The sequence below is a fragment of the Pteropus medius genome, unplaced genomic scaffold, assembly GCF_902729225.1.
Source record: "Pteropus medius unplaced genomic scaffold, Ma_sr-lr_union100, whole genome shotgun sequence".
In the NCBI taxonomy this organism is placed as follows: domain Eukaryota; kingdom Metazoa; phylum Chordata; class Mammalia; order Chiroptera; family Pteropodidae; genus Pteropus; species Pteropus medius.
This window is the reverse complement of record NW_024352784.1, coordinates 10,485,696-10,509,773: the sequence shown is the minus strand read 5'-3', so window position 1 is coordinate 10,509,773 and position 24,078 is coordinate 10,485,696. Positions and strand designations below refer to the sequence as shown.

Genomic DNA, 24,078 nt, shown 5'->3' with positions numbered 1-24,078 from the left:
AGCTTTCTTAAATACAGGTAAGAAAGAAAATACATATAAATAAGGGTAAAATGAAATAATGTATGTGAGACATTCTATACCTAAAATATTTTATATATTCAAAAAGTTAAACTCTTTTTAAAGAGTCAAATTTCTGTTTCACTTTCTGAAGGATTTTTCCTAGGATTTTTAACAGAGGAAAAATGACCTCAAGCAAAATTTTGGAGGTGAATTTTTATGCCTGGGGCTTCCTCTGTTTTAATCCTTTTTCCCTTTGGTTCACTGTGCCTTGTGTCCTCTCTCTATTCTTTTTCTCAAAATATATTCCTGAGGATAATTCTGAATAAGTTTTTCATATACTAGTATGAAGATGTGTCACTTTATTTCAACTCCTAGTAATTTATTTATTATATTGAATAAGTATTTATTAAGTAATTCTTTATCAGATATTATGATAGACACTGGATATAAAGTGACAACAGGACAAGATTCATATTGTGTGTGACCTGTACCATCACACAGAGTCCTGTTCTCAAAAAAGTACCATGCTTGGTTCAATGCTCTGCTGTCTTCATTTTGAAATTCTTAATAACTTTTCAATAAGGAATGCACATTTTTATTTTACACTGGACATCACAAATTATGTAGCTGGTCCTGAGTTTTGAACCTAAAACTTATACTTTCTTCTCTCAGTAAGCTTTCAAGGTACACATGCATTTAAAATAACAAACTAATAAGAAATCAATAATATATAAAATTCTAAAAAGGAAGGAGTATTATTTAAAGTAGGGACAGAGAGTAAAGATAGTTAAGACTGGGGGAGAGCAATTAGGAAGGCCTCTTTCAGGATGTGAGCTGATACTTGAAAGATGAGTAGGATTCAGTTATGTTAGCAGCTAAAAAGAGGAAAAAAGCAGCAATATTTATAAGCCTTGAGGAAGATAAAAGCTTGATACTTCCAAGGAACTAAGACGTTAGTCTGAGATTAACTTGGAGAAGGAGGCAGGGACCAGATCACACAGAACTTTGTAGTCCAAAGTACAAATTTCATGTCTTATGCCATGAGGAATTGAGAAACTAAACAAAGTGTGTGTGCGTGTGTGTGTGTGTGTGTGTGTGTGTGTGTGTATATTGTGTGTGTGTGTGTGTGTGTGTGTGTCTGCATGTCTGCATGGGTGCACACACAGTTACTAATATGAGGGACATATGACTCTTAGTGACTCCCAAATACTATTCTGAATGTGATCATGGCTGGATAAGGAAGACCAGACAGAAGATGTTGATGTTCTCTGTAAAAGAGAAGTCAGAAATGTAGAATTATTTAGGAAGACATCGTGAGATTTCTGCTTTGAAATGAAGCATGTGTCTCAACATTTTTAGATATTTACTCCTAAAAATATGTGTGTTTTAATTTTTTCCTGAGAGTCTTAAACACAACTCTTGCTCCTGGCTATGCACTCTGTTTCTTTTGGGAGAGTGATAGTCTATTTCTTTATTTCTAACCCAGCCAATTGGAATGACGCACTGGTCTAATCTATATTCCTCAAGGTTCCCAGAGAATGCAGAAAGAATAGATGGTTGTGATGGTTAATTTTACATGTAAGCTTGACTGAGCTAAGGGATGCCTAAATAGCTGGTAAAATAATTATTTCTGGGTATGTCTTTGAAGGCGCTTCTGGAAGAGGTTCAGCATTTGACTGGGTAGACTGAGTAAAGAGTTCAGCCCTCACCAGTGAGGGCAGGCATCATCCAATCTGTTGGGGATCTGAATAGAACAGAAGGTGAAAGAAGGGCAAAATCTCTCTCTCCTTAAGTTAGACCACCCATCTTTTTCTGCCTTTGGGACACTGGAGCTCCTAATGCTCAAGACTTTGGCCTCAAACTGGGAGTTACCCCATCATCTCCCACAGCTCTCAGGCTTTTGGGTGCATACTGGATTATACCACTGGTTTTCTTGGTTCTGAAACTTGTGGATAGCAGATTGTAGAACTTCTTGTCCTCTCTTACCAAGTGAGTCAATTCTTTATTAAGTTCCATATATAATCTAATGGTTCTGTTTCTATGAAGAACCTTAACTAATACAATAATAGTACAGATGATGGGACATTATCAGAAGAATATTGAAGAATATGCCCTCCACTCAGAAATTGAGTAGATGTAAAACTAACATACAAAACAGCCTCAGTTAATGATTAATGACAGCAAAAGGATTAGTTTTCATTAGTTTCCATTAACATGGGGCTAACCTATATTTTTGGATAGAGTATAAACCTATATAAATTTATAAGCGGTTAAAATATATGCACATAACCACTGTGAGAACTTGAGAAAATTATTCACTCCCTCGAGCCTACTCAAGTGAGAAATGGGTATAAAAATATTTTCTTGGACTCCTTGTCTTTAGTAATCTTATTGCTGCCTCTTTCCTAAATACTCCTTTCCATCTGCCTTGTAACAATATCTTATTTCTTATCACTTGGCTCAGCCAGCCTTCACAGTCTCCGATATTCCTGCACCTAGCTTAAGTGCTACTCCTGTTTGTCTTTGAAGAATTCTAGGCTTTCTTCTCCTAGAGATGATCATTTTGTTGTTTTGAAATGGGCTGTTTACTTGTCTCCTTCCCTCTCCAGACTATGATTTCCTGAGAGGTGAGAGAACTTAATCTCTGGATCCAGTACATTGGACATTGACCAGGGTAGTTTTAAATCAACTAAGGCTGAATAATTGCTTGAATGAATGAATTAGTTACACATAGAGGTCTTATGAAGATTTTACCAGGTAATACATATAAAAGTACTTAGAACAGTGGCTCAATGAATGTGATCAGTAAATAAAAGCTGACATGGAATGTAAACTTTTCCTTAAGCTCTTTATGTCTTTGATTACATGTGAGTAGACTCTTTATAAGTCCAAAGACATAGACATGCACCAAGCCATGAAGCTCAAGTCTGGGAGAAAAGATTTTCTAAAGAAGGAACACGATTTGAAAACTTAATCCTTTGTAAATATTTATTTCATTGATTCCACCCCCCTTCTAAGACTTATAAACATGTCCAACAGAAGACTTGCACGAGAGAATCCTTTTATAAGACTCTTTGGAAATGGGTAAGATCTTTTGTTGCTGATTTTATATTTAAAAAAAAAAAATAGACATGAAAAGTACCCTCTATCTCAGAACACTCCTTAGCGAGATGAATGTCTTTCACAGGTTAATTCTATTTATATCAGGAAGAGATACTTTAAATGGCTTCTTCCCGGGGAATAAAAGAAATCAAGAGAACTCCATAAAAACCTAATATAGACTATCCCCCTATTCCAGGAAACTTATTCAGAAGTTGTCTTCCAAACTCTGATTTAATGTTTTGTACTTGGGTTCATTTTTATTTTGATCTAACTCCACTAGAATGATAACGTGTTTGATAATCTAACTAGTAATTTTTGTACCACTATACTCTCTCTGATTGGCCTCCTTGGGCTCCCTGTGCTGCAGATGACAGGTGAATGGTGCCTCATCCTGTGTTATATCATGACTGCTGCTATGCAGCACTGCCCAGGCCTCAGTCTCTCCAGAAGCCCACTAAACTTGGGGAGGGGGGATTGAAATCCAACATTACAGGTGATAAGTGATTAGTAGAAAATGGAAATACTCTCCTTTATCTCAGAAGTTAAGAGATTAGTAATTGGCCCTCAGAGAAACAATCCAGCCTGTACATATTTGAGTTGGTGATTTTAAAAATTTTAGTGCTTTTTTTCATTTTTTAAATAAGATATAATTTATATGCAGAACTAATTATTTTCTTTTTAATAGAATTCTCTAAGTTTCAAAAAATGTTGCAAATCATATAACCACTACCACAATCAAGATGTGGAACAGCTCTCTCATTCCCCAAAGTTTCCTGGTGCCCTTTTGCAGGCATCTCCTTCTTTCACCCCAGACTCTGGCAACTGTAGATCTGTTTTTTCTCTTGACAGTACTGACTTTGAAAAAAATGCAATAAAAATGTAAGCATGTAGAATGTTGCATTTTCGAACTGGCTTCTTTTTGCATATTATTTCAGATTCATCCATGTTGTTGCCTGTACCCATAATTTATATCTTTTTATTACTGAGTAGTATTCCATTATATGTTTGCACCACAGTTTGTTTATCCATTCCCCAGTTCAGTGACATTTAATTGCCAGTTTGGCAATTAAAAATAAAGCAGTTTTCAGCATTCACCTACAGGTTTTTGTGTAAACACAGTTTTCATTTCTCTTGGGGAAATATCTAAGAGTGGAATTGCTGAAACATATAATAAGTGTCTGTTTAATTTGATAAGAAGCTGCCAAATTGTCTCCCCAAGTGGTGGTGCCATTCTGCATTCCCACCAACCATGTGCTACTAGATACTCTACATTGCTTATCACTTTCACACAGCGTCATTTTCTTTTAAAATTATAGTTGTTTTAATATGTGTTAGGCAGTTTCTGATTGTAGTTTTATTTTGCAGTTTTCTAATGGCTAAGGATGTTGAACATCTTTTCATGATCTTTAATTTTTTATTTTGGAATTATTTAAGACTTAAGGAAAACATAAATATCATGCAAACATCATACATAGAATCGACATGCTGCAATTAATATTTTACCACAGATACTTTATCATGTTATCTCTCGCTATATAATATTACACATTTATAGTCACACAATAAATGATATGATTTTATATGATATTTATGATATATTTACATAATATTTTTTCTAAATGTTTTTAGAGCAACTTATATACATAACGTTCCTTTATTGTTGAATTCTTTAGTGTATATGTTTCTTAAAAACAAGAATATTCTCTTAGATAACCATAGAATAATCATCAAATCATGAAATTAAAATTACTGTCAAAGATTTTATTCAAATTTCAGCAATTATTCGAATAGCATCTTGTGTATATGTGTGTGTGTACACATTTCTTTCCCTTGTTTTAGATCTAATCTAGGATCGTACAGTGTAATTAATTCTCATATATTTTTATTCTTTAATCTGAAATAATTTTTTTGGTCTTTTTTGTTTTTTATTACTTTAAAAGATTTTAAGTGTACAGGGTACTTATTTTGTAGACCGACTCTTAGTATGAATTTATCTGATGTTTCCTCATGATTAACTGTATCTTTTACACTAGGCAGGAATATTACAAAAATAATATTTTGTTATTCCCAATGCATTATAATATCAGGTACACTGTGTTGGTTTATGATTTCTGATAATATTAACATTGATCACTTATTTAATGTGGTATCTATAAGATTTCCCCATTGCAACTTTATATTTTTTTTCTTTGAAGGTAATGCACACTTTAGAGGAGTCACTTTAATACTATCAATCTCCTGTTACTTTTCAAACTCTAATTCACTAATGTTAGCATCCAGCGATGATCTATGATGGAATCAGTGAATACTATGATGGCTGCTAATTGGTCACTTTCTAATTCCACATTCTTTCCTCAATTAGTAGTTGTCATTCTAATACAGAAAGAGTTTTTGCTTCTCTCTTACTTATTTATATATTCATTTATTTACATCAGTTTGTGCTCTTACATTTTTGTTTTATCCTATGGATTAAAATCTCAGACTTGGAATGCTCGAGCTGTCACAGATTTGGCCAGAGGGAGCTTTTTTAACCTGGTTCCTATTTCTTTTAGACATGTCTCCATAATTTTTTGAAACTTTTTTTTCCTCACAAAATGATCTAGACTCATCTTGTACTTTTTCTGCCTCAGTTCTGGAACAATATATTTCTCCAGAAGCCCAATTTTTGTTTTTAATTCATTATTTTTTAGTAGATATTTTAGATTAGAAACCATGATTCAGTACCCGGTGGGCTTGTTGTTATTATATTATCCCTACCCCTAGTTTTTCTCAGCAAACAAAGGTAGAGCATATAAATACACACACACACACACACACACACATTTCTTTGTATCTATGTATCTACTTATCTATCTATTTTAAACATGTCTATGCTTATAAACATGGCTATGTTACCTCCACATAATTTATTCTATTTGAACCCCTTTGATGGTGTAACTCCTTTCCCCAATAGTTAGGAGCCTACAATTATACTTACTATAAGATAACTATTCATTTTCTAAGTCCTGAATACACAAGAAGTAGTTTCAGAATTTTCTATACATACATTAAGGAAAACAACTCCACTAACAAGAGTTTACTATTTATTTCTAGTTCTTTTTGCCTTTGTTCTGAGGTTATAATGTCAAAATACTGGGTCTGAAAACGTAATTGTTTTTCTTTTCTTTTCTTTTCTTTTTTTACCCCTTTTTATTTGGTTCTTAATGTCAAGTCAATTAGGTTCAATTGTTTATGTTCATATTCTATTTTAAGATTTCTCACATCTTTGTTTATTTGTTTGTTTGACTATGTAAAACTTTAGCATTATTTCAAAAGTCAGAACTATACAGTGAGGTATACTCAGACATGTCACTCTCCTGCCATACATTTCTTATCCTTCTTATCCAATTCCTAATGTCTCTGCTATAAGTAACCAACCTCATTAGTTTCTAGTTTATCCTTTCACTGTTTATTTTTTCAAAAATTAGCAGATTCACGAAGGGTCATTTTGACTGCATATTTACTATTTTCCATGTCTTCCTTCTCCAAAGACATGATTCTATAGAACTAGTACATTTTACTCATGTGCAAATTCACTGATTGATATCTATTGTCCTTGAGATATTATAAGTTCTTATTCAATATGGAATTAATACATAAAATAAGCAAGCTAAATTCATAATCTATATTACATATATATCATCTTACATATATATTTATATATTTATAATTATATCTCCTTAAAACCTGCTAAGACCTCATCTACAATCTGAAATTGTCTCAGATTTATTCAAAACAGAAAATAATTCCTTCTTTAATAACGTGTCATAAAATTTATTTATAAATCTATAAAATCCTTTTTTAACAGATGTGGGCAGTTTGACTCTAAAGATTAATAAGTTCTTTAGTCGACAAAACTATGTAATGTCTTGGCTAGCATTATTAACAGTCACCTTTTGGACTCTACCTTTCTGATTCAACATCACACCAATGAGGACACCCCTATTTTTGCATAGATCATACTGCATTTCAATTACGTGACTTTATTTCCATCTCCTGTATTATTCTGTGAGCTACTAGATAGTCGAAACATTGTTCGTGTTTAATAACTTTTCAGATTGAAAGTGTTTCTGGAGCTCCTGAAAAGCTAAGGTGTACAAGAACTACTAAGTTTGTTATAGAATGTTCTAGAAACCACTGCTTTCCTGTTTATTATGTCATTTTATGTTAGATATGCTTGCTTTTCTTTTATTAATCTCTCTAAATACCATGGAAAAACTATTTACAGAGACTTCAGGAACTTTATAAAAATTCCATATGACTCTGAATTTGCTTCCTGAGTTTGATTACATGGGAATAACACCTTTATTCTCTCAGCAAACCACATTCATCTAACAAAACAATCAAAAGTGCTTTATTTTTTAGATTGTAGGAGAGAAGTTTGCCCTCTGTAATGTGTGTGTGTGTGTGTGTGTGTGTTCTCAAACTGACCATAAGATGTGGGTAATCAACCTTTGCATCTGATCTTTTACCTGCTGAGCAAAACTTAGGAACAGCTTGATGGATGCACTCACCAACTATATGCCCTCATTAATTATGTTAATTTTGAAGATTATGAGATGCCCCATGATATCAAGTAATTTATTAAGAGAAAATTCTGTGCATATTTTCTTGGTTAATTCTGAAATGAAGACCACATAGTATGGACCTCTTTCTTAGGATTGGGACAATGAAAAAAACAGATAAGTAATTAGTAGATGGATGCAGTAAAAAGGGCACTAAAGTGTAAGTGAAAGGAATTTGTATTGCATTCTCAGACTTTGTGTTTACTTACTGGGTAACCTTAGCCAAATGCTCTAACTTATCCTATATCAGATTTCTCATCTCTAAATATAAAATTATCTATTTTTCCTTCCTTTCATCGTTAATGTAAGTTTCAAAGTAAGTAATGTCCAACAAATTATTCATTCATTCATTCATTCGTTTAATTAATTTATTGAGCATCTGCTAAGTTTAGAGCTACTAAAATTCATAAAAAATTCCAGGTGGGGAGAAAAATTCAAGTTCTATTAATGAAATAGAAGTTTGGACAATTCTGTGTGTAAAAGCATTCTTTTACGATAATTGAAAAGGAAATACAAGTTGTTTCTTTTTCTCTTAGGGAACAGCATCACCATTCATTCAATCCTACAAACTGGAAATTCGGGTGTCATCTGACTCTCTTCCTTTCCTTATATTCATTGACACCATCAAATAAAGAAGTCCTGTTGATTATTCCTCTTTAATACTTAAAAAATGTTTCCATTTACTTTTGTCCCACTTCTATACTACTGGCGCTCTTTCATCTAAATTCATAAAATCCTGCTCACTGAACGATCTGCTTTCTATCTTTTCCCATTATTCCATTCTTCTTGTGGAAACTGGATGATCTTTCTAAAAACAAATGTGTTTTTGTAATTTCTTTGCGAAAATCTCTTAAGAGCTTTATTTAGTCATTAGAATAAAATCTAAGTTTTTAACAGGGATTAAAATCTTTTTCATATCTGTTTCTATCCACTGTCAAAACACCCACTAATTTCCTCACTTATTTTCATGCTGCATCCCCTAAATAGTATGTAAACTCCCTGAGGGATTATGTCTGCTTATTTTATTGTCATATACCTAGCAACCAGCCTGGTTTTTGTTCTATGGTAGGTGTTCAATAAACCCTTGTTGTATGTATGTGTTTCTTTCCAATTTTTGATAGAACTATGTTGAATTAAAGTGATTTCCTTTTCTATCTCTGCTGATGCTTGGGATTCAGCCCATGGAAAGAATAATATGGCTTAGTAAAATGTTACTTTAAATTACCTGATACTTTAAGGTTCATAATCTGTACATTGCTATCACACCAATAGAAAAGCAGACATGTTTTATATGTTTTACATATCTCACATGATAGTGTGGAGCTTAAAGAAAATTTATTTGCAAAAGTGCAATAAAATCTAAGTGTTCTAAAATGTTAAGGCATTGTTAAATTATTAGTATTAATTATTATTATTTACTTTACTCATGTGAATATATGTTAGAAATATGACCAAATGTGACCCATAGAGTTTGTTCATCTAGTTATCACTGTTGATTTTAAACTGCTATTTGTCAGTACTGTCTCTTTGTTCTTATGATGTGGATTTCCTGATACTACTCGAATATGCATAAAAATATGCATTGCTAATCTAAACAAGGATATGACAAGTCAGGACATCCCATAACTTTATTGATTCTTTTAAGTTGTTACTGTGTGACATGTTTTGCAAATCTATAGTACCTATCACCACATGCTAAGCCAGCTGCCTTGCACCAATAAAGATCAAGTTAAAAAATTAAGCAAAATGATAAAACTTATAAAATATATAAGAAAATATTATTAAACTGCTATTGTGCTGTCATTAAATGAGCTCTGCAGCTTTTTCAATGTTTAGAACTATCTGGCACTCAGTGATTTCAAATCATTCCAAATGTTTAAGCATTTCTTTTTCTAAAAGGGCAATACATATAGGAGATATTTAATATTCTTCTTTATTTTTTTCTACTTTTTAAAGTCAGTGCCTCTTAGGATCTTTTCTTGAACTTGGAACTCTTCCTCTTTTATCCTTGCTGCTTAAGACTCTTAAGAACCTTTCTCTGTTATTTCATTTAATTTACTCTTGTGCATTTTGTTATTATAAAATGCTACATTTACTGAAATTATTTATTTAGTTGCCAGACTTTACCACTAGAATGTGAGTTTCTTGAGGGTAGACAATGTATTTTTGTTTTCCAGTTCTGTTTATCCATGAATAATAAATTTGAGATGTTGATCAATGGAAGTCATTGTGATATTTGGGGAGGCAAAGTAATAAAGAAGATTATTGTTAGAGGGACCCAATAAAATCAAAACAGAACATCACATATCTACTTCATATCAATATAAATTGGCAGATAAATGATAAATAGATTAAAAAACAGACTCAACCTAGAGTTAATTATCTTTCCAAGTTGATGCTTATACTTTGAAGAAGATATTTACATTTTTGTGATATATAGCTTTTTCTGTCAATAAAATATCAGTAAAAAAACCACAGTTTTTTTTTTTTTAATACAAGTTCTCACTGGTTTTGTCTGTAAACTGAATTAAAGAGTGAAGCCAATGTTAGAAAATAGTTCAACACAATACTTTAACACAGAAAATAGAGAGATACTATACTGTGTTAGAAAAGGTATAGGCCGTAGTCTCACAGATCTAAACTATAGCTGTAAAATGAGATACCTGGTTTCAAATTATGATTCTTCCACTCGCTACCTGTGTAATGTGGGGCCAATAAATTAATTTTAATCTCTCTGAGGGAATAATGATGATAATTTTCAGACCAGTTTGCAGACAAGAATAAAAAACAAGAAGGAAAATATATGGCATTCATTATGCTCCTATTGGAGCCTGGGCAATGTTTCTTACATACATGATTCAATTTAGTCTTCACAAGAGCCACATGAATTTGGTGTTATTCACATTTAAAGATAAATAAACAGAAATCAGAATAGTTAAGTGACTTACCCAGATGTGAATAGCAAGTAAGTTGCACAGTCAGGATGAGAGCTTAGGGCTATGTGACTTTAAAATCAGTAGCTCTGACCAACATTTAATGTGGGTGAACTGTATTATAGACTCTCAGTAAATGATGGCCAATGTTATTATTATACACTTCCAGCTTCTGAGCAAGAAATTGGCACCATCTGTCTTTCCTATAAGCTATAAACCATTACTTAATAGCTTTTGAGTAAAAATCTACCATCTTATATGAAATTTCAGCATCAATTTATGAAATTCATAGATGAAGATAATATCATAATAAAAGCATTGGACTGAAATCAGAGGTTATAGGGTTATAATCCTTGACAAGTCCATTGACTCAAAGCCTAAAAACTCAAAGCAGAAAACACCTTGTACTGAGATTTATAGTTTATTGATTTGAGGCTATCCATGTTTGGATGTTTCATGGTACAAAACCATCTGTCCTTCCTTTCAACCACATTTTGCATGATAAAACATGAGCCATTTTTGTTTACAGCATTCAGAGATCTGATCGTATCTGCCTGATTTTTCAAGGCGAATGACCTTGAAATTGATCAATGTCCAATGAGTTATTAAAAATTGAGCAATGATTAGTGGCAGCAAGAGCTAATATAATTTGTACTCAAGATATATGAATTATAAACGCAATTGTATTGACTGGAAACAACTCCCTAAGTCCCTGGGAGGATGCTTAAAAGATATGATTTAGGATAAGGTTAAGTCTATAAATTTTGCAACCATATGAATTTTAGGGCTCTCAGAGACATTCTGGAGCACATTTGAGAAGTTTGTATTTTTTGCACTTGAGTAATTCAGAAACTCTAAAATCAGTTATGAAACCCAAGATTAGCAGAAATTTCAAATAAATTACATCATGGTTTGTCATTATTTAATGATTAAATTAAACTCTAGAAGCATGGATAAACACCATGTGCACTAGGCTATGAGAGAGGAGCTAAGAGTTTAATTTTGTGATCTACCAATTAATACATGACTTTGGGAAAGTGATTTTACTTTCTAGATACTTCAATCCTTTCTGAAAAATGAGAACATTGTTGGGTAATCTTTAAGATCTTTTTTCAGTAGAGAAATCTGAAATTCTCAACTCTAGTAGGAATGCTGGAGAGGAACTTAAACCTCTTGTTTCCAGAAAATATACATTCTGTGGTGTCCAGTATAGGTTTGGGCTCAGTGTTAAGTACACCTTCTAAATGAGGAAAACTTAAAGAAAACTTAGGAACGACTTACAGATAAATTGTTTAGCCAAACATATAATGAAAACTGAAGTGAATAAATGAATAGTGAATAAAGTCATTTAATTATATCACACTCTTGCTCAGGCTGGATATTCCCAAAACAATCATTCGAAAGAGAAAAACAATCAGAAATCTCTATATTTCACTCTTAATCTGTGACAGCAACCATGTAAGGTAGGTTTTGTTAATTCACTTTATAAAAGAGGAAACCAGTGGTCAGAGGTTCATTTATATTTAGGCAATGTTGAGAAAAAGACTGTCTTCTTAAACCAACTCTAGTACTTTTCTCCAGTATGCACTACTATACCTCTACCTGCTATTTCTATTATCTTCTAAATATTAAAATAGCTTCTTAGCATATTCTAAACACTTTCAGAATTAAAATAGTTATTAATTCACTGAAGTACACAGATAAATTCCTTACAATTACTTTATAATCTAAGGAGAATCTTAACAAAAGAACATTTCCCACATCTATTTCTCTGACTGATATTCAATGAGGAGACAATAAATAAATCAGAGAAAATTATAAAGTGAGGTGAACTTTGAGGATTAAGACAGAAAATATGGTTTCTTTATCTAGAAGAAAAAAATCTGAAACCCATAAAAAATTAGTCTGCAACCTCAATCTTTGGCATATGGCAAAATTGACCACAGTTCTTTGTGCTATCTAAGCTTGGCCAAACTTCCGAAGATATCCTTCTTAGATTCCAAAATAGTTTATTAAAAAGGGTAAAGTTCTTGGAGTTAGATGAATTAGAGTTTAAATCTTTGGCACAATAGTTGTAATTAAGCATCAGTAAACTCTGAGTTCTGGCTCCATTACCTACTCACTTGATGGTCTTGGATGTATCACTTAACTTCTTATTCGTAAAATCTAGAGAAAAATATCTCCATCAAAATGGATATTGGGGGCATTAAATAAGGGAAAGTCTTTGGTTATACTATCTAAAATATTTAATCTCACTGAAGCTGAGATATTCCATCTATAAAATAAGAGTGATTACTATGTAATGGGCAATAGTAAAGGTTAAAATGATAATAAATATAGGCCATCTAACACATAGAAGACTCCAATTACAGTATTATGATCATATTCTCAATTGCCAGTTCCTAACCAGGGATGTGTATGAAAAAATCACCCATAGCAAAGGAGCACTTGCCTAGCTGATAGCCTGATTTACAGTTGCAAAAATCTCTGTGAAAGTGTTTCAGAATATGTGTATGTATGTGTGTGTATGTGTATGTGTGTATGTATGTGTGTACATATATATATATATATGTATCATATATATTTTAAAGCTAAACAGTAATTAATATTGCAGCTTTAATAAAGGCAAGCAGTGGTCTAATTATCTGAGTCATATCTTTTCTCTTTTCTTTCTCCTAATTTCTATTATTTAATAAAAAGAATAAAATTAGATTTATTTGGAATTTGGAGAACCCTTTCATTTTATATGCATAGATCTATTAAGAAAATTTTTATTTTATTTTTTTTAAACTATTTTTTCTGTTGTAATTATTCTGGTTTCTATCTAAGGAATAAAAACAAATCCTATGTTGGATTTCTATTTTCAATTTTTTATTGTTCTCTTATTATTTTCCCATTTTCAGTGTTCATAATAAACTCAGAAACATGAAATGTGTCCTCCATATTCTGATTCAGTTTCCTTTAACATAGATTTTAATTTTGATATTTGATTTTGAATTTAAAAAATTTTTTTCACTCATCCCTTTCATTTCTCCTTCATCTTCTCTCTTCCTTTAAGTTGCTAACTCTTTTTCTCAGCCTCTTATTTGCTTATGAATTTCTACATGTTTTCTAATTGTAATAAATAATTTTCAATAATTTGTTGTTTTTATCTGAGCCTTAGGATAATATTTGCTTTTTCTTTATTCCCCATTTTTTCCCATTAGTTACATATTATTCAAGAGCAAACAGATATGGACAGTCCCAAGTAGATATCCCTATAGACCTAAGTTTGGCAAAACATGAACCTTGCAAATTGTCCTTGCCTCCATGCTTGTGTTAATTAAATCTCATTTTCAGTGTACAGATGAATGAAAGACTAATATATAGAGCTTCTAGCTCAGGTTTAATGTCTTCTATATAGAAGAGCTTTAAGTAGTCAAATAGTGTTAGTTGAAATTAATAATTAACAATAACCTCTAGTGTAATACTGCTAACATTTACTGTTAATCTGAGATTTGTATACTAAGTTGAAGGCAGAGATATGGAAAAGATTTTATAATCAGTTATTTCTTTGAGAGGCAGATCTGGAATAGCAACTGTTTTACAAATGTATAAACAGTAAAAATTGGACTTTTAATTCTACTTTTTGTTGCTTTTAAGAAAGTTATACTTGTTTTCCTCTGTGATTATTATTATGTAGATTGTCCTTCAAAAATAATGTAAATAATGTTGACACAACTTATGTAAAGTTGTTTTCCCTCAAGTAGAACACTGTACTATATATTTAAGAGATAATATCAATTGAAATGTACACAAATTAATTGGCTATGGCTTTTGCCCTCATGGTTCAGTTGCAGACACAGATGAGACATAGCTCTTGATTATGCTTAAATTTCTACAATTAGTGCATCTTAAACTATGGTGCCTTTCCCCCCAGCCCCTTAAGAGAGATGCTTGACAAAAAACTCTTGATATCAAATTTATACTTATATCCTACCTTTCCAATCCTTTATGCTCTCTTGTGCAAAAGAAGATACAGAGATAGGATTTTCAAAATCATCTAAAGGTTGGTTTCAATAGTCCTCAGTACCTAATCCATTTCACAAAATACTCATCATTTTGTCAATTAGAACTTAATCACAATCTTGAGAAATGGCTATTTTTCTTAGTTACTTAAAGAGTCTAGCAAATCTCTAAATTATAAGGAGTGTGATATAGTAGAAAGAAATCAGACTTTAGAACAAATCAAACCATCTAAAAATAAGTTCAAATAACACATGCTCTTCATTAGCTCTGAAGTCTTAGTCAAATCGTGGAATATCTCTGAGACTCAGTTACTCTGTCTTCTAGAAGGAGGAGAAAAAGAGGGAAAGAAAACAGAGAAAAAAGAAGAGAAGGAGGACGAGGTAGGAGGGAGGGAGAAAGAAATAATTCATATTTCAGGATAGTAATCATTAGAAATTGTATGTGTAAAGAGACAAGCACATAGTAGGCCTTTAATTAAAGCTATTGTTAGTGTTTCAAAGCAGTTTATACACATGTGCGCGCACACGCACACACACACACACACACACGCACACGCACAATCTTTCTCCATGATTCCCAAGGCCATATAGTGTAGCAGCTCAGACCCCAGGAACTGCTACCTTTTTTTTCATGCAAGATACTCGACTTTTCTGCCTCAGTAATCTCTTCTGTAAAATAAGGTAAACAACAATAACTATCTCATTATGTCAGGAAGATTGTTAGTTAATTTTGTAAAACACATAGTAGGATTTATTTAAATGTTTACTCTTATATCCTAACAATGAGAAATGCCTTTTTATATCAGGCAGAGATTAAAAATGCCAGATCAAAAGAAATAGATCATTGATTCTTTATCCTGTAAAACTAATATTTTCCACTTAGGTAGAATTTTTCAAATTATAAAACACTAGCAGAAAAGATTAAAAGTGTGCAGTTCAATGTGAGAGTTTTGGAATTTTGTCTAAGTTCTGTCACTTACTAACTGTATAACATTAAGCAAGTCTCAACCTTAGACTTAGTTTCTATCTCCAAAAATGGTCTTAGTGACAGTACTCACTTCATATAACTTCTGGGAAAATTAAACTATACAACAAAATTAATCTGGTATGGACAATACTGATCCTTTGAAGTTCATAACAAGAGTCATAATACAAACAATATCAAGAATGACATTTAAATGGAATATTACTCATCCATAAGAAAAGATGAAATACTGCCATTTGCAACAACATGGATGGATCTTGAGATAATCATGCCAAGCAAAATAAGTCAGACAGAAAAAATTGAGAACCATATGATTTCAATCATATGTGGGATATAAAACTGAAAGCAGCAAACAAACAAGACAAACAAAAACTTATAGACACCGACAATAGTTTAGTGGTTACCAGAGGGAAAGGGAGAGGGGGAGGGAAGTAGAAAAGGGAAATGGGGATCAAATATATGATGACAGAAGGAGACTTGACTTTGGTTGGTGAACACACAATGCAATATACATATGACATATTATTAAATTGTACACTCGAAACCTATATAATTTTATTAACCAATGTCACCCCAATAAATTTAATAAAAAAAGAGAAAGTAGAAGTATATCTCGAAATAAATCTATCAGAGAATGAAACTCTTCTTTATTGCATTTTAAGACTCTCTCTATTACTTCTTATATTTAATAAAAATAAATATAGTTCCACCTGAGAAGTTGTTTTAAGAACTGAAATGAACCAAAGCTGCATAGAACAGCCGGAAAAACACAAACAACTTATCATTGTTAGAATCATTCTAATGATATTTTAAAATAGAATTAATCTTAGGTGGAAATTTTATAAGGCATTACACATGATATTTGTCCTTTAATTTTCTCAACAGTAATAAAAAGTAGCCATGACTGTCCTCATTTGTGATGTTTCCCCATTATAAAGATGAGGAAACTGAGTCTCAGAAAGCTTAGGTAACTCGCCCCTAGTCACATGGCTAGTCATCAGGTCAGATCCACCTTGCTACAAATAACAGACTGTTTCCAATGCTGGTGCAAGATTAAAAGTAAATCCAATATTCCCCTTTCTAGGTTTAGCTATAAATCACTTAGAAATGGTTGCTAAGTGTTTTTTTTTTTATTTTCTCCCCCCAAAAGTATTCTAAGGGATAGAATGGTTTGAAATCCCTTTGTCACTTAACATTTCAAATATATTAACAGATGGCTTCTCCCAGCTCTAGGCAGATGATGGTTCAAAAATAAGTGGTGGGAGATTTCTTGGGAACGCTCAGGGACAAGAAAGACAGCTGTCGTGGAATATCTTAATTACAGCATTTACAAAGTTCTAATTAATGTAATGGTACTTTTATGATTATATTAATGTTATGACCATCAGGGCATTTGTTGCTGAACTCATTTGGCGGGATAATTTGGAAGACATTGTATATTTTAAGGCTAACAACTGTTATATGAGCTTGAAGATCTCTTGCTTTACAGTATTAATAAAAAAAATATGTTATACCTGAGTATATAACTGAAAATGTTTTTTAATGAATTTTGTTGAAAATATGAATGCAAAAGGATAGAGATTTATATATTACACAATAAAAACTATAATACAACAAACCGGAGAAAGAATAGTGCCTTAAGAGTTCAGGTGCTTATGCCATATACTGGTTGTGTGGCCCTGAGCAAGTCATTTCATCTTTCTTTTTTTCAGTTATATGGGATGGTAACAATAATATCTATTTGTATTGATTATTACAAAAACAGTTTAGGTTACATCTAAATAATAGTTATAGATATAGATATATACATATGTGTGTATATATATGCATAGATATATATATATGTATAGATATAGATATATACATATGTATATACATATGTATATATCTATATCTATAACTATTATTTAGATGTAACCTAAACTGTTTTTGTAATAATCAATACAAATAGATATATGTATATATCTATATGTATATATCTATATCTATATCTATATCTATATCTATATCTATATCTATATCTATATCTATCTATCTATATCTATCTATATCTATCTATATATGGAACTGTAGAATCTATTATATTTGAATCTTTCAGTGGAAGCTAGACAAAACTAAAATTAACATTTTAAGTTACAACTGTCTCATTTATTCACATGAATAATTTAGTTTTATTGTTGCTTTTTCTGCTATTCAATGTAGAATATATTAGGTGAATAGGAAGGGTCTTGAATTAGACAGCTTGTTAGAATCCTGCCTTTGATATGAAACCATGTGATCCAGGGCAGAGTCCTTATCCTCGCTTGAGTAATGGTTCCTTTAAAGAAAAGTTTGGGTGACACTGCCAATCAGAGAGCATTTTTGTGAAGACAAATGAAATAGAATGTGGTAAAGCAACTACACGTAGTATCAGATACATACTATTTTATTCATCATTTTTTTTTCTCTTGTTTTACCTATTGCTATGAAACGTTTTATTTTATTCAAATTTTCAAGTCGGAAAAAGTAATAAAGATCTCAATTTTAAACATGGAAGTATGATAAAGTTTCAGTTGAAAATAATGATCATTTATGCAATTATTTTTATCTTATCTCTTCCAATAGATAAGTTTCATGAGGGGAGATCCATACTTATATTACTGAATAAGTGTTAAAAAAATGAAGAAAGAAATTCCACTTTGGGTTCTATCTTACAATTGATTTAATCATTATAGCACACTACACAGGGCAATATGAGTTTATCGATAAAACATTTCAACAGAATGTACCATTAATTTCAGGATGAAAATTAGTCCTTTTTTATTTTTAACTGAATACATTCACCTACTATTTTGATAAGCCCTGCTAACGTAGCCCCTCCCCCATTATTTTCTATAATATCATCTTATTTTATTTTCTCCACAGACAGACTGAAATATAAAATTATTTTTGTTTTCTTATAGTATCTATTTCCCCATTGGTACCCTTGAGGCTATGAGCTTTGTCTTCCTTGTTTAGTATTATCTCCTAATTACTTAACTAGGTGCCTGGTGGCTACATGGGAGATCAGGAGGCAACCAATAAATATCTGCATGACTAAGTCTCAGGCAATTTACTTTGCCTACTGCCATGACCTAGTAGTTTTTGGACTAACCTGCTAGGACAAAATAAATGATTACATAATTTAGCAAAAGAAAATATCACTGATAAAAGAGCTGTTTTGTTATGAAAGTGCTGTATTTGTTGTATAGATATACCGACTGACCAGAATGATTTTTACAAACTTAATTTTTTTAATGCTCTTGGATTACAACATGCAATGAGTTAAGACAGACTGAAGATATGCTTATAGAACAAAATAAGATTGTTCTTACAGAATTAACATCATAAGTCAAAAACTTAAAAAAGAAAATGAAATTCAATTAGAATTCAATTTCATTTTTTTTCCCAGTAAGCATTAATTAAGCATCTACATATGCCAGGTAGGCAAAGAATAGAACACAATTCTGACCTTTAGGGAAATCAATGTCTAGCAGCTTTCTATAATTCAGGATGGGAAATTATATGCTTAAATTATACATAGAGTGGGAAAATATGGAGGTGGGAAAAGAGCATTCAGGAAGATTCATGAAGTAGATAACATTTGAACTGAGCTAGAAGGATGTAAAGGAATCGGTGAGGATAAACTGGGCATTGGAGTGGTTTTGGGCAGGGATTTCTGGCCAAGGTTAACACCATATGCAAAGGCATAAAGCTATGAAAGACCCTGACCAGTAAGGAAACTAAACATTGTAGCTTAAGTAGTTGAGCTAAAGAGCTACTGGAAAATGGTAGAAAATGAGAATGGGACGTTAGGGGATGACTGCCGAAAGGCCTCATTCTAATGAAATAAGCCTTATGACAATGAGAAATAATTAAAGAATTTGAAGCAGGAAAGTTTTATGATTGGATTTTGTTTTATTGTTGTTATTTTGAGGAAAATCAATCTGCTGTTAAAAACAGGTGTGAATGAGAAGCTCAAGACCAGTTAGAAATATATTGCAAAGTCCAGGGTAGAGAATGTGTTGGCAGGAGCTAAGGCACAGAGGGAAGCGCTATAAAAGGATTTATAAAATAAAGAAGTATGGTTGATAGGATGAGGTTACTGATAACATAGAAAATAATGTAAAAGAAGGACACAGCATTAAAGGCACCCCTAAAGGAGAAAGCTTCCCTTTTAGGTGGGAAATCATAACAATTTACAAAGAGGACTTATTTGAGCCAGGCTGCAAAGGACGGATCAACAGGATTTTGTTATGCATTAATGGGGGGGAAATAGTGCTTTAAGTAGAACAACACTGCATGTGCAAAGACAGCAATTTTAAGGTGCAAATGTAGGAAAGAGTAATTTAGATCACTGTTTGGTCAACTCAGCCAAATGCGCCAATCAGTTTCCATTATGCAAAATGGGTTATGTTTTATTCATCTTGAATTTTCTATTAAACCAGTTGCCTATATTGATGAGTTACTATGATCTACTTGCTTTTGTCCAATAATATTTTATAATAAATGGGAAAATTAGGGCAGATCCTGTTGCTCCTTAGTATTTTAATTACTTAAATGTCAAATGTTGAAAAATGAGTATGCATTATAGGTGGTAACATACCACTGGTATCATTAAGTCAGCTTGCAACCTCATTTGTCTAACAGACATGGCCAAATTATTGGAGTACTGTATTCCGCAGAGCCAGGTGGCTTGAAGACAACTGAAGCTGAGAAACTTTGGCACTCATAGTACCTTTTTTTTTGTTTTAATATGTGCATTTTCTGAAAAGAGAAGACAGGTTTTGTACAGGTTAACCTCCATTTGACACTCCTAGATTCATCCTTTGTCCTCTCTGTCCTTGTCTTCCCTACTGTGTGTGTGAAGGGGCTAACCTCAAGAACTGTATCACCCATATCCTCCTGCTTTCTGGCTTATGATTAGATTCATTCAATGGGACTCATCAGCAGGTCATCAAAGGGCAAGAAGAAACAGAGGTCACAGCATTCCTTTCCTCACTCCTTGTCAGAATCAGCATCACATTCTAGCAGTGGCTAGGTCACTCCATGACCACTGCTCTTATTGTCCATCTCCTGCTCTGTGATAATAGCCTTCAGTAAGCTCCAGAATCACTGTTTCCTTCCCTTTTTACCACCACATTGACTTCTGTAAACCTTTCACATCCATCTATAAAGTGTTGTTTCATTAAATTTTCTCCAAAGAAATTATTTTGCATGAAACTTTGTTTCCTCCTGGGACTAAGTCTCAAACTGCAATTGTCTTTTATTAAATTCCTTCTACGCTGTATCATGCTGACTCTTGCATGAAATATGTCGATCCTTATATTATCAAAGAAAGTGCAAGAAATTTGTTGCACATTTACCAATGTGGAAATATAAGCTTATACAGATCTTATCCAATGTCTAATAGAAAGGAAGCGAGTAAGACACTTTACCACCCAGCATACAAACCCTATCTACTTTGTATATAGCTCATAAAATTACCCCTAAATACTTCATAAATTGATATTATAAATGCTATTGTTTTTAAAATGTAATTTCATATTGTTTATTGCTAGTATGCAGAAGTATAATTGCTATATAAATATATATAAAATTCTTGTATCTTACAACTCTGTAAAAACTTTTAGAAGCTTTTTCTGTAAATTTCATATGATTATCTACATAGATAATTATGTCATCTATCGTTAAAGATAATTTTACATTTTTCTTTATAATCTAGATGCTATTTATATTTATTTCCTTGCATATTAGTACTGGCTACCCTTTAGTACAAAGTTGAATGAATGGAAGTCATGAGGGCAAGCATCATTGATCTTGGGGGATGGGGTAACTGAGTCTTTGACCATTAAATATAATATTGGCTATAGACTTCTTTTATAAGGTTGAGGAAATTCCAGTCTATCCACAGTTTGATGAAGTTTTATCAAGAATGAATGATGGATTTTGCAAGTACTTTTTCTGCATTTATTTAGATGACCACATCATTTTTTCCTTACAGTTCTATTTTTTCTTGTATTTCAAAACTGTTATTAATTGCCTAATTTCTCTCATTAACATATATGCAAAAATTCTAAATAACTTATTATTAGCCAATTTCATCAATAAATAAAAGAATAATGCCCAAAACTCTAGTGAAGATTTTTCTTTTCCAGGAATACAAGATTAGTTAAAGAGTTGAAAATCAATTAATATAATTTACCACATTGTCAGAATAAAGGAGAAAAAAGTCCATGATCACCTCCATAGCTACAGGAAAAGGACCTACTAAAATGTAATTCCTATTTATAAAAGAAACTATTAGGAAGCTAGGAATAGATGGAAATTTCTTATTTTTGTATAAAGTATCTAAAAGAAAATTTAACAGTAAATGTTATAGTTAAAAATAAACTAATCAAATGTTCTCCTTTGGCATAGGAACAAAATGTGGAAGCCTATTAATATAATATAGGATATCTAGTCAAGAATAAGGTAAAAATTAAATAACTAAAAGGCAAACTAATTAAAGAAAGAAAGAAAACTTTTACTCAAAAATGCCACTATTGTATGTATAGAAAACACATTATAATTTGTAGACAACCTTCTAATTAAGCGATTTAGAAAATTTTCTGTATATAAAGTTCTTATAACATATCAATTTCTATATGTAATCAACAATTAGAAAACAAAATGTGCAAAGCACAAGTTTTCATAATACAAAACATCGTATGTACAGAAATAAATCGAAAGAATGATACATAAGATATTTTCAGAGAACTATAACCTATAATTGAGAAAAAATAGATAAAACCCAAAGGAAATGATATCCCATGTTCATGAATTGGCAGACACAATATTATAAGCATACCAATTCTTTCCAATTTATTTATATACTTGATAAATTCTAAATAAAATCCTAGCAGGAATTTGTGTGTGGAGGGGGCAGGGGGTAGGGTGGTATAGAAGCTAATTCTAAAATATATATAAAAATGCCAAGGGGAAAAACAAAACAAACACACAGTGTTACAGAACAAATTTGGGTGACTTTTAATATCAATTGTCAAGATTTTTAAAAGTACAATAGATTAAAATTATACAGTATTGATTCAAATAAAAATGATAAAAAGAAAAGAGATTTTTGGAAATAAACACGTATATAGAAACACTTATTGTATGACAAAGGTGAACTGGAAAAGAAGAGGGGAAAAAGTAGTCTTTTAAATAAATGATAAAGGATCCAATGGATATCTACTTGGAAAGAAATGAAACGGTGCATACCATGCCTTATGCAAAAATATGTCCAAGTGTATTATAAACTTAAATGTGATAGATAACCGAGAGAATATCTTAATAAGCTTGGTGTAGTCAGCTAAATCTTAAATAAGACACATAATTAATTAGCTATATAGAAAAGATTTATAAATTGGACTGTATTATAATTAAGAACTTCTTTTATCAAAATATTCCGTTAAGAGAAGAAAAGAAAATCACAGATTGGGATATGGTCTTTGCAATGTTTAATTCGTATTAAAAAATAAATAAATAAATAAAGAACTTACACAAATCAGTAAGAAAAAGATAGGTTGTATTAGTTTTCTTTTGTGACCATAACAACTTACCACATATTTAGTGGCTTAAAATAACATAACCTCATTTTCCTGCCGTTTTGCAAGTCAGAAATGTATCATAGATCTGACTGGATTGAAATTAGTGTTAGCAGGGCTACATTTCTTTCTATAGGTTCCAGGGGAGAATCCATTTCCTTGCTCATTCAGGTGTTGGTAGAATTCAGTTCCCTGCAGTTGTAAGGCTTACCTCTCTATATCAGTGCTGACTGACAACTGGGGACTGCCCTCAGCTCCTAGGGATATCTCTCCAGTTCTTTTAGGGATACATTTACATTTCGGAATCAGCAACAGGATGTCAAATTATTCTCACACTGTCATCATTTCAACCTATTTATCTGCCTTCCACTTCCACTTGTATTTCATGTGAAATTTTTTTCTTTTTTAAGTGAGACAACCCTTGGTTGACCTCACAGATTGCAAGGACCTTGTCAGTTTACAATCTCTTATTTATTTTTTTTATACCTACAGCAACTGGTCTTCCTAGGTGGTCTCCCATCCAAGTACTAACCAGGTCTGACCCTGCTTAGCTTCCAAGATCAGAAGGGATTGGGCTTGTTCAGGGTTGCACGGCCGTAGACTCACATGAAATCTTACACTGGAGCCACCTAGTTAATCCAGGATAATTTTGCCATTTCATGATCCTTAACCTTAAGCATACCTACAAAGCTTTTTTTTTGCTATGTCAGGTAACATATTTACATACTTACAAGTTCTAAGATCAAGGTATGGCATTTTGGAGTTCTGTTTTTCTGCCAATTACAATAGTCAACCTAGTTAGAAAAATGAGCAAGTGATTTGATACGGATATCACAAGTGACA

At 32.1% G+C, this 24,078-nt stretch overlaps 1 pseudogene; it reads right to left on the bottom strand.

Moving 5' to 3' along the window:
- Positions 1-23,718: 23,718 nt before the first annotated feature.
- On the bottom strand, positions 23,719-23,837 carry LOC120590600 (uncharacterized; annotated as a pseudogene).
- Between the last annotated feature and the right edge of the window lie 241 nt (positions 23,838-24,078).